Raw genomic sequence first — 12,040 nt, forward strand, 5'->3', positions numbered from 1 at the left:
GACGTCGTCCTGTCTATTTTCTGTCCCTTCTACGTTTTGATGTTTCTTCTCTACTCCAGTCTCAGGTTAATTCAACATGGTTAATATTCACCAGCTCGCCTGCACCCTCACGATTGTTTCGTCGTGAGAAGTTTTGGGCTCCTTGATTTAAGAGAGCTCAAATAACGGAGAGCGTTAATGGACGCTTTGAGTCCAGGCAAACCTCCTTGAGTCCAGGGCACACTCAGTCGGAGTGCGCATGCGTTTTTTTTTTTTTTCTTTTTTTTGCATTGCGAGAAAGAAAGCGGGCTGAGTGACGGGAAGGTGGGGGGGGGGGGGGGGGGGGGGGGGGGATGGGAAGGGGGAGGGGGTTGGAAACACTCTGAAATCTAGGCACGCCGATAACTTGGCAAACTGTGGAGAGCGTCGGATCAAGTCACGTGATAACACTCCATGGTCGAGGCCACGGAGGGCTCGTTACCGCCACAGCAACAGCGCCGTCCGCTACAAAAAGTAGTTCTTTTTGTTGCGGACGCGCGATTACATCTCTGTCGAGAACATAAGCACGATAAAGAATAAATATTAACGAATTTATGAATTTCATTTATACTTATATAAAAAAAGTCACAACGCATTCGCTTCCGTTTTCTTTCTTTTTTCTTGTACCGCCGTGGTTGTTGCGGATCGCAGCCGCGTAATCTTCCGCTTCCGCTCAAAACATCGCTCGGGCGTTAGCACTCGCCACAGATTAGCAGGTAAATTGAGTGTATAACGATCTCATGAACTTTTCCCGAAGAGCTCGCTACTCTAGCGGACGGCAAAATGTTGCGGCGGTACGGTGGACGCTAATCCGAAGGTTGTTGATTTCGCAGCAGACGACTCTTGGCCATCAGACGACAGCCGGTTCCTTGGCGCAGTGACACACGCTCCCGTGACGTAGGATCACGTGCCTCACTCCAACGATCCTATTGGGTCGCGGGGGCTGTAGACTCCACATTTCGCCAAGTTCGCCGATATTTAGAAGCCCGGCCCAGCACGGACCGCTGTCTCTTGGGCAGGGCCCGGCCCCGGCCCGCTATCCATTTCCGACAGCCGGCCCGGCCCGACGCTAATTTTCACGTGCCCGCTGAGGCCCGCTTTATTACAAATTCCGAGGCATGGCAGCTCGCTTGCCACTGCTACACACGTTCACTACTGTGCAAGATAATCAAGGCAGAAAGCGCTAACCTTTTTTTGTGTGTGTGTTATTATTAGGTGGACCAATCTGCAAATGTAAACAACTCGTAAAAAAAAAAAAAAAAAACACCACTACTTTTTTTTTTTTTTTTTGCACGTCCAAATTCTTGTATCGAAAAGGACGGAAAAATAAAAATGGCGAGCAACAGCACATAAAACCATGTGCCAGTGTGGAAAAAGAAGGGGAACCTTACGACTGGTTCGAACACAAGACGGTTAAAGTTCTAAATTGCCCACTCCCTCTGTGTACAACGTAAACAAATAGATATGTAAAAAAATACCGCCGTTTTTTTCTTCGCGGGGGTCTGCGAGAAATTGTTTAGGAGAAGCATCCGTGAGGGGAACCAGTCACCCATGGCCATATTGTGGATGCGCGTACTCGCACGTACAGATCGTCTACACTTGCGAAGGTGCGCATTGCTGCTGTGTGCGTGTTATTGGGGGAAGCGACGGTGGCGCCGACGACGACGAACACGAACGCCGTGCCGTTGGCGCTTTGGAAGAGCATTCGGTGCACACAGACTGAACCGTACAAATAGATATAACAAACGCGCATACATGCTTTGAGCATTTCAGTCTCCCCCCAAAACAGTGCTGCTAAATAAATAAATAAAAAAAAATGTAAAGGCTGCTTTGGCCAGACCATTCCATTTAGCGCTCTCTGGGCGGCACCATTTTGTTCGACAGCAGCGCCCTCTCCATACATCCGAAAAATTCAGCGGGTTCGGCGGTGTAAAACGAGAGAGAGGGCACGCGCCCGACTCCGCTAGCAGGGCTAGCAGACGACAAACCGGGAGGTTGCCATTCTCCATCTTTGGGCTGTACCGGCGGGCTGTACGGAACATCGAACTCCCGTTCGTCGCTGCCGTTGTGAAGCGGTTCGCGTTCTTAGAATAGTTATGGCTACTCCAAAATCAGCCTATAGCTCTCTGTTGTTCTATTTCGGTAAATAATCAATTAGCATATCTTTTTTCTGTTACTTAAAGAGCAGTTGAGTCAGCCGGCAGTACTACCCTCAACCCCTGCGTGTATTGCGGCAAGAGCACGTTTTTATTTATAATTTCAGACTTCCACTCATGTTCACTAAAGGCCTACACCAGTACGAACTTTGTATAGTAAAAAAGGTACAGCAACCGGATTTACTTTTCACCGGATATACCGGGAAATCTGACACAGTTTTCCCTATTTTTTTTTTTTAATTTGCATGCACGCAGGTAACAGCGCAATTAAACCCTGTTAATCTTTTTATCTAGCATAGTATTATACGATGACTGGCATACTAAAATCTGCGCATCTGCGCTTGAAATTTCCAAGATGACGCGATTTTAAACAGAGTTTGTACGCCAGCCGGATTCTAGGTACAGCCCACTCGGCGGAGCAGACGATATGTGGGTGAGAAAGGGAGGGCATTTTTTTCTCTATATTACCCTTTCTGCTACGACCTGGCCCCAGTCCGGCCCGTGGCCCCAGACATTCGTTTTAGAGGGAGGGAGGGGGGGGGGGGGGGGTCGGCGAATTCCAGATATGGGTTTCAGGGGAGGGGGGGAACGATAATCTAGGCGGGAAGTCGCGGCGGATGGCGCCTAGGAGATCATGCCGACCACCGCCGCCGTGTCCACATGGTGCCGCCTAAACTACAAAAACATCAAAGTGACGGCCAAGGTTCTCATCTGAAGAGAGATGGCCGAACTTCGAAATAACCCGTGAGGTGTGGCTAGTATACATCGTTGAAGTTGACTGGATACTTCCAGTAAACAAAATAGCCCTCGCAATACTTAAAAAAAAAAGAAAAGAAAAATGGGCGAGGACGTTCGGGAAAGGGGGGGGGGGGGGGTGCCTCCTCTTCAGAACTGCCCCTACCGTCACAGCTGTGACTCTGCGTGCAGGCTAGAAAAAAAAAAACATTTAAATTAAAATATTAAACAGGAAGATAATAATTTTTTTCCCACAAGACGTTTATCTCAGCGTAATGGATATTGGTAAAAATAAGATAAGCCATTGTAAGCGTTTTTAAACATTTCTTTCACTTAAAAACAAATCTTGTCAGCAAGAACAATGTACTCTTCCTTGCTGCACTTTCTTTTTTTCATTTGTGTAAGTACGTGTTGCAGGCGCCCTCAATGTCATTTCTTGATTTGACGACTATTAGACTTTGGTGGATCTCACCTCTTAAATACATGTTTTTACCTGTTTTATCTTTTAGTCCAGGTAACATAATGTTCTCAAACGTTCCTATTTTATTACCACTATTAGCGTCACACTTTCACGGGGCTTCAGCACTTACACTATGCTTGCGAGCGCCCCCCCACCCCCCCCCCCCCCCCAAAAAAAAAAAGGCTTTTTTTGTGGGTTTTATAGTTTTGTTTTAGGATTCTTGTAAGCCACCAGATGAATGGCAGAAACCTGACGAGTAAATATTGATTGAAGAATATATATTGGAAGATGAACCCCCTTACCGGTATCAAAAGTTTCCAATACAAGCAACCGTATTTTTTCTCCTTCGCGAACGTTAGGGAACTCGATGTTCTCGGTGACGTACGGAAAACAACCCAATCCCAATTTCCTTCCGGTCTTAGATGCAGCTTCGGAGGTCCGATACACCGTACGCAGCATCGTTACGAATGCAACATTTCATAATTCTTATTCTAGTCATTTTGGTATATTGTATGCAAGTTCGTCTGCTTATTGAGCAGGGGTTGCGGTGACGTCAAAACGCCGAGCTCTGATTGGTTCGGTTTGGAAGGTTAGTGGGTTGACCTCAGGGCAGCTAGCATTGATGTCTACCCACTATCCCTTCATCAGAGCCAATCAGAACTCGGCATCCTTCTGACGTCACTGCAACTCCCTGCTCCAGAAGCAGACGAACTTGCGGTTCGCATACACAAACAGGCGGCTCTGACGTCACACTGCTGCGGTGGCGCTCCTGTCGGCGCTGCGCATGCGCAAACACTTCATCTCACGCGAATGTGGTTTCTGCCCGCGCGCAGTGGCCAAACGGGAAAACGCGGATTTGTTTGTAAACATTGTTTAGGTCTATGTTTATTTCAGACAAGTCAGAGGGGCTAGGGCAGAAATATGACGAATTTGTCTTCTGACAAAAACCACTAACCCCTGTTTTTTTGTGTTTTTTTGTTTTTGTTTTTGAAAGGGATGGAAGGACAAACGAGACAGGAATTGCGAGTCCGAGACTTTATTGAGACGATCGGACTTGTCGCATACTATATGCGCAATGGGACGAGCAAGTATATATATATATATATCAGTTTGTATTTTCTTTCTCTCTTTCTCTCTCTCTCTCTTTAAAAGACGCTTATGAATGACGAGAAAGGGTCTGGAAGAAGTTTGGGTTCAAATGCTGGCATATTTGGTATAGGACGACAGTATAATATATCATTATACAGAGGGTCTTCTATGAAACCAGGACAAGTCTACGATATTCACACGAGCAGTTTTCTTGCAGGACGCCGTTTGGGAAGTATATACACGTTGGTCGGGCGTGTCGCACTGTAAAATAGTTTACACCATCTTTGGAATGCAAGTGACTTTCAGGGACAGATCTGGGCGTACACCAGGAACAGATGTATGGGTTCTTTGGTTGCACAACGTTCACACGGTTGCGTTTGCTTACGACCGAGTTCTCGTGACCTGTACGACAAGAGAACACGCCGGGATGCTGGCGCCGTCTGTGAAGTGACCCTGGAACTGCATTTCACTAGAGCTAAGGTTTTGCGGTATTTGCGGGGTCAAATGTGCGTACTGTTGATGAGAAAAGGGTCGTTTGTAAGTTTCAGAAGTTTTTGATGCACCTTTGCATTTAATTGCATTATCAATGCTGTCGAGACCGGTTATAACGAAGTCGGTTATAACGAAATAGCGGCCACAGCGAAGCGATCCCGTTTCCTCATTGCCTTTTGCACATGGTTATAACCGAAGTCGGTTATAACGAAATAGCGGATATAGCGAAGTGTTCTTCCGATTTCAGGTGACTTCGTTATAACCGGTCTCGACAGTAATCAAAGAGTGATGTGAAAAAAAGAAGAAATATACGGAAATGTAAAAGCTTTTAAAACCCCCCCCCCAAAAAAAAAAAAAAAAAAAAAAAGACGCAAAAAAAAAAGAATGAAGAAATATACATCTTTTAGTATTCCACTGCTTCCCGATAGATCGCGCCCATGCGTTATATCGTCGCAAGAGGTCCTTAGAGGCTTTACGACACTCGATGGTAAGCATTCCCAACTGAGTGTACCAGCCTTTTGTTGTCCATCCGCACCCGCTATAGGACAACTCGTTTGGACGTCCATCTGCATGTTTGTCTATCGACGCCAGACGCAGTCAGACGACCAAAGGGGTTGTCAACTACTTGCGAGCGTCCAGGAGTGCGATATGTACCAAGTTGTTTCAGCCACAGATTTGGCTGGCACTTGAAAACTCAGCATGAGTGGAGGCCATTCCTACAATTTGCAAGCGGATCTTGTAGCCGCACAAAGAACATTAATAGTTCAAACAATCTCTGAAACGTTTTGTGGCACGGTTCTTGTTGATTACAATTTATTTAAATAATATGAATCTATTTGTGTTTTTTGTCAACGGAGTTCTCCCCTGCTTGTTTCTAAAAAAAATAATATCCTGAAAAATACTGGAACTCACTTTGTAATAGTTAATTAGGTGTGCCGGTTAAAAACAAAACAAACAAGGCCATAAAATAACCGGCGATCAGCAATTAAAGTAATCATTTTTTTTTCTTCAAATCCCCACCCACAAAACTAAGCACCCTGTACTCTATAACAAGGTCGAGAATTAGGTCAGTGGGTTTGCAAACATATGATGGAAATCCAACTGTGCTCAAAAGTCAAGAAAAGGCACACACGGCACCCTTCGTGTGTCGTGTGTGGTTTTTCTTGATATTTATTCTTGAGCAGTGTTGGAGTCTTTGCAAGCACATTCTTTAATGAACTCTCCTAATCGTTTGTAAAGCGAAACACCAGGGAACAAGTCATGTTACATTTCCAGAAGGGTGTAAACATTTTTCACAGTGTACAAAAAGTCAGAACATCACACGCGATCAAAGGTAGCATAATTCTATGCATACATTTGTGCAGAAAATACATGTATAAGCAGAAGAAAAAAAACTTGTTGTAATTTAGGAGTTTTATAGAATTCTTTACAATCTCCAACCAAGGATAGTCCAAGTGACTTCCTGACTTCCTGAGTTTTGTTCTGTGAATAGGTTCGTGCGACTCGTTTACCTATGCAAACCAATTTGTTCAAGCAATTCTTGAGTTGTCATCGTGGGCAATTCGAATGGTATGCATTTTCATGCTAAGAACGCTAACATGGGCGTACCAAACTGGAGAAGGGGGGGGGGGGGCAACGCTTGCCCCTCCGGTCCTCAGAGTGGGGGGGGGGGGGGGGGGGAAGGAATGTGTTTTGCCCCCCCCCCCCCCCCCCCCCCCCCCCCCCCCCCCTCAAACAGCCGCCACTGGGCAGGGTAAACACTGGCCGGCAACGCCCGAGGGATACCAAGGGCACTGTCCCCGGCCCTGGGGGGGGGGGGGGGGGGGGGGGGGGTCTGGTCTGTTCCCCCCCCCCCCACTCGAAAACAAGTTGGATACATGGTTTTGCGCAAAAAAGACGGACACAAGAGAATGCGCTCGTGTTTGTTTCTCTTTCTTTTTCTTTTTTCTATCTTTTTTCTCTCTCTTGTGTCCGGCATTTTTGCGCAAAACCATTTATCCAAACGTTCACCAACTCGCCCAACAACAAACTATTTTACAAAAACAAGTTGGTACGCAACTGAACGCCAAGATCGTATAATATAACCAAGTGATCGTTTCACCATCATGTTTACACAAACAACTAATCATGTAGCACATGTAATCCTCTCAATGGGAATGAGGTCTCATTATAATAAGTATAACGATAGCCGTTTCCAAAACGTTAAGAGCAGTGCCCATCTTGCACCTGTGGTGGTGATACCTCGCCATAACGCAACCACGATGCTTTCGTATTTTGTTTGTTTATTCATGAAACCTGTCCTAGGCGAGTTCCCCAGCTGCAACTCTCCCAGTCGTTATGCAGCGTAACATCATCATCAGAACTTCGCACGCTTGTACGCTTAAAGAACCATAATTAAGATATGGAAAAAAAAAAGAAACAGCTTAGATCTAGAAGAAATAAGACCCCTTTGATCCTGTTCTTAACGTGAAACGAAAACATTTCTACCAACAAAACAGTGAAGGCAACTTCAAAATTCATCAAAAATATGATTCTTCATGGAATGTTCTAACAATGTTCAGCTAAGCAGATATTCTTAAGCAAACTCCAAAAGCAAGTTAACCCTAAAATACCTGGTAGAACATTGTTTCGCAAAAAAAAAGATAATAAATAAGCGAGTAAATAAATAAATAAATAAATAAATAAATATAAATAAATAAAACTGTCGATGACAAAACACTTCGACACCGGTATTGAACAGAAGCTCATATAGGGTTGTTAGCAATTTGCTCGAAAAAAACAGGAAAAGGCTGTTTAGAATGCAACATATCTGTGAAAGTCTCTTTCTGAAATTGTCACGTAATCGCGTAATATGCGTATTTGAAATAAATACTACTTCAAATCGTGTTTAGTGCGCTTTAAATTCCTCTTTTCTATGCTACAAAAACATCGAGGAACGTAAGGTTCCCGAATATCAAGGTGATGCTCTGGAGAAGGGCCCAATTTTTAAAAAAAGATGAGCGGACAAGTTTCTGAGGTTGATGTCCAAGTTTTCTGTGTAGTACCGGCGCAGTTTAGTCATCCCCGTCTATATTTGATTAATAGGGTATTCAGACCAGCTCGGGCATATACCGTCGTGTTCAAGATACAGAGGTGAACAGCCGAAAATAAGGCTAACATCTTTCAATTGACCCACAAGCACGTGAAAGAACGGTAACGTTCTCATAACTGAGGCGCAGCGTGCGTTCTTTTTTTGGCACTTCTGGACGATGGAAGATGATATAGTCAAAGTAGATCGTTAGGATTTCGACAAATCGCACGATACACGTCATACAGTGTAGGATCTTAATTCCCCGAAAGAGCCGAGCCTTGTATGTTGCTGTCAGCATACATTTGCTGGCGGTTTAGGGTTAATGCAAGCAGCTGCCCTATTCCCACTTGATGGACGAATGGATATGGATACGGCTAAACCCTTTTAACCGGGCGGCGGGTTGCGCCATCTAGTCGAAGCTTTTAATTTCAACAGGTAAAGCTTTTTAACGACATATTCTTAAAAATTACAACCTCTGTGACGACTTCACAGTGACGTGGTCGCCGCCTGGTGGATTTTATGCGAACCACTATGAGGGGGTCACGACGGGTTTTTTAACTCTCGGCGGGGCCGACATGATGGCAAGCGGAGCAAGCGCTGATTTTTGCGAATCAGCTAGTTGCATGCGTTCGAACATTGCAGACTTATTATCACTATATAAGCTCGCAGATCCTCGTTACCTAAAGACCAAATTTAAACGGGATCCGAGGAAGGAGAGTGTACAGGCGATAAAAAAACGCGCGTGACTCCGAAGCCGTACTACCTAAATTATGTAAACCGTGCCTAACATGCGTTAGTAATCCCGGAGAAAGCATCAAGTATTCCTTATTTTGCGTGCGAGCTTACAACGCCGCTTGCGACTAGTCCTGCTGCGACCGCTGGATGAGATATTTTTCAAGATGGCGGATAAAATGGGGCCATAGTTGCCTTCTTTGTGCTGCCATCTTTGTCCTCCGGAAAGTATGAAGAACTCGCAAAGGAAATAGTAACTTTCAACTTAGAGAGCCTAAACTTGAGAGAGGAAGCAACTGGAACCATGGGGAGCGTTTTTGCAATTCAATCACGGACGCCTCCTGGGCGGATTGATCGCAAGTGCGCATGCGCTGAGTTTTTGCGCGGGGCGAGGAGGAAAGCGATTGGAAAGGCGGAGGTGCTTGCAGACGATTAACGCTTTCGTCACCACCTCATAGCTCATCTGCGAACGCGGCCCAGAAACCACGTGACCCCCACCTAGCAGTTGGAAACACTCTGAAATATCTTTCTGCTTTAGCAGAGGCAACGCTGGAGAGGAGGAGACCTCCTCTCCAGCGTTCACTCTGCTAATGTAAACAACAATGGGAGAAGTCTTTTTCTTTTCTTTTTTTTTTTTCATCTCGAGGACTGCTCGCGCCATCTCTCGGATGCCAGGGGTGGCGAGCCCAAAGGAATATAGGTTTTTTCGCTGAATTTCCAACTCGGATAAGTTGGTTTTTCTTAATCTTTCTTACCAGACACCCGGGCATACTGTGAGACTATAATTCATGTTCATCTCACCACATATTGCGTCTTATGCGCATCGTCGTCTAAAGTAGCCTGCGACCTTTAGACGTTTAATCGCACGTAAAGAGTGTCTCGTGCAGTAGAGTTTTGACTACCACCGCAGAAACAAGCAGCTCGTTATGGCGACAAAATGGCCGCTTAGGTATGTACACACGTTTCAATTGCTTAGTCAACACGTGCGATTCACACGGTGCTAGGCGCGCAAACGACATTAATTTACCACGCGTGCGAAGAGCTATGGGACACTGAAGACACGCGTAAATGCGCCCAGTTATCTCTGAGATTACCAAGATAGCCATGTGAAGTTTGACACACGACTAGAATCAGCTGTGAAATTTGCAACGTCAATTAATAAAATTTTTTTTATCGTCTAATTAATAAACTTAACCATTAGACCATAGTGACGGCTAGAGTTTCACCACAACTGTAGTCCTATCTTTAGACAGATGTTTTTGTTTTCCAGAACTTTAAAAAATAGCTGATTAACTCATTAACAAAATTTTTGTTGTCTCTAGAAAAAATCAAAATACTGGCAAATAAAACAGATAAACAATAAAGAATGTCCCGTAATAAATAAATAGAAAAGACGTCTTGCGACTAACCTATATTTTTCCATCGAATACTATGTAGATACATTCCGTGGTTTGTCCTGAGACCTGTCACTCTTCAGAGCAACTCCCAACACGTAAGGAAAGTATTGCACGAGCAAGCCTGTATTATAGTGGAAAACGGCCGTAACCTGTATAGTGGGGTAATCCCATATTCTAACGAGAATCTAGGCGTGTATACACACTTACACGTGCATTAGTATATGCAAACCGGGGTAAATGCCCTACAAGGTGGATCTTAGTTTTTGTACATTCATCTGTAGCAGACCACTAGTTCCAGGACAGCCCCGCGACAGCACGTCAGTATGGGAACAGACGTCACATCCTTAGAGCCGTATAGCTGATTTCGTAACTCGTGTAGAAGGTGTGCATCCCCTTCACACAGCGCCATGTTTAGTTGGCCCCATCTTAGTCGTAGCTGTGAACATGTCGATGCGAATTTCAGGACACTCCTTGGATACACTGTAAGGAGGAGTACTACAAGAGCGCAACAGACCCTTTTCAAAACCCCGTCAGGCAACATTGGCGGTCGCCATTTCTCGGGCGCGAGACGTGTGATTGGATCCGAGCCCTCTCCGAGCGCTGACGTCACCCTCGTGTCCAATACATGCTCAGTGTACGTGATCGAACTCTGGTGAACTCGGATGACCGACACAGAAGCTCTAGTATAGATGGCGCGTACTTTTGAAAAGGGTCTATATAGGTAAAATGGCGTCACCGGCTTTTGAGAACTGTACTCGCAACGTAATAACTGTCTTCTCAAGGCTAAAAAAGTTTTTTTTTTTCTTCTACGGGTAAAGAAACAACAACAAAAAATAAATAAAACCGGTTTCTGAACCTTGTAGATTTGTTTTTTGCGCATTACCCAGTTTGTTGTTTTCTTGTTGCTGTCGTTTTTTATACGACGGGTCACAACTCCACGCTTAGTGTATGGCGCACCGCTCGCAGTCGATGTAACTTTTTCTATGTACATCCCACCCACCACAGAAACTATGACGTCATTCGCGATAAACACTTGTTTGGCTTACGTCACTGGTAGACGATGGCGGCGGCTGACCGACCGGCGGAAAAAAGTCAGACTAAAACTGCGATGAGCCAGAGGTATTTCTTAAATGCAGCAGATGTCATTGATGGCGTCGACTCCAGCGTCCTCGACGAAGGCAGATAGCCGACACTGACAACGAAATACGATTTCTAATGGCCTCAAAAACTACAAGAGACGCGCATTAATCTCAAGCGGAGCACTTACTGCGTTTCATGCCGGAGGTGACGGAAAGCGGGTGTCATTCGGCATATCTTCGGAGAGTATGTCATCAAGAAATCCCTCCCAGCCTTGGAAATATCTCGACAAGTCACAACATGGTTAGTTTAGACTTGTATAGCGTACATTATGATTTCAGTCTGCCTGACTTCTACACGCCGACAAGGCGTCTGAGTGAGCAGATACAGAAATCGACAGCTAAGCGCAACTCTGTTGTGTATCATGACGGCCTAGGGAAGAGACAAAAGATGTCGCAAGCTGTCCTAATAAATTCCTTCAGATGTGAATAACTCATCCGCACCAACGTATTGGTGTCGCAGACGTCTCAAATGAGGCAGAGAACATAGCGAGACACATAGAGAATAGTCTCAGGATTTCTAATTTTATGACTAGGGTCCCTTACACATTGTCACGAACATAACACAACTCCTTGAGCGAAAAAGTGGCTACCGGCCTCCGCCGATCTGAATCATTATCTGGACGGAGCATCATACAGAGCTACTATTACATTTGTTCCAGTTACGATTATCGAAGACATGGACGGTTTTTGATATACAGAACGTCCACAACGACTTGCATATCGCCCACGTTCTCAACTCTGCAAGCGAGGGC

Source organism: Ixodes scapularis, unplaced genomic scaffold (genome assembly GCF_016920785.2).
Source record: "Ixodes scapularis isolate PalLabHiFi unplaced genomic scaffold, ASM1692078v2 PGA_scaffold34__4_contigs__length_609834, whole genome shotgun sequence".
Classification (NCBI taxonomy): domain Eukaryota; kingdom Metazoa; phylum Arthropoda; class Arachnida; order Ixodida; family Ixodidae; genus Ixodes; species Ixodes scapularis.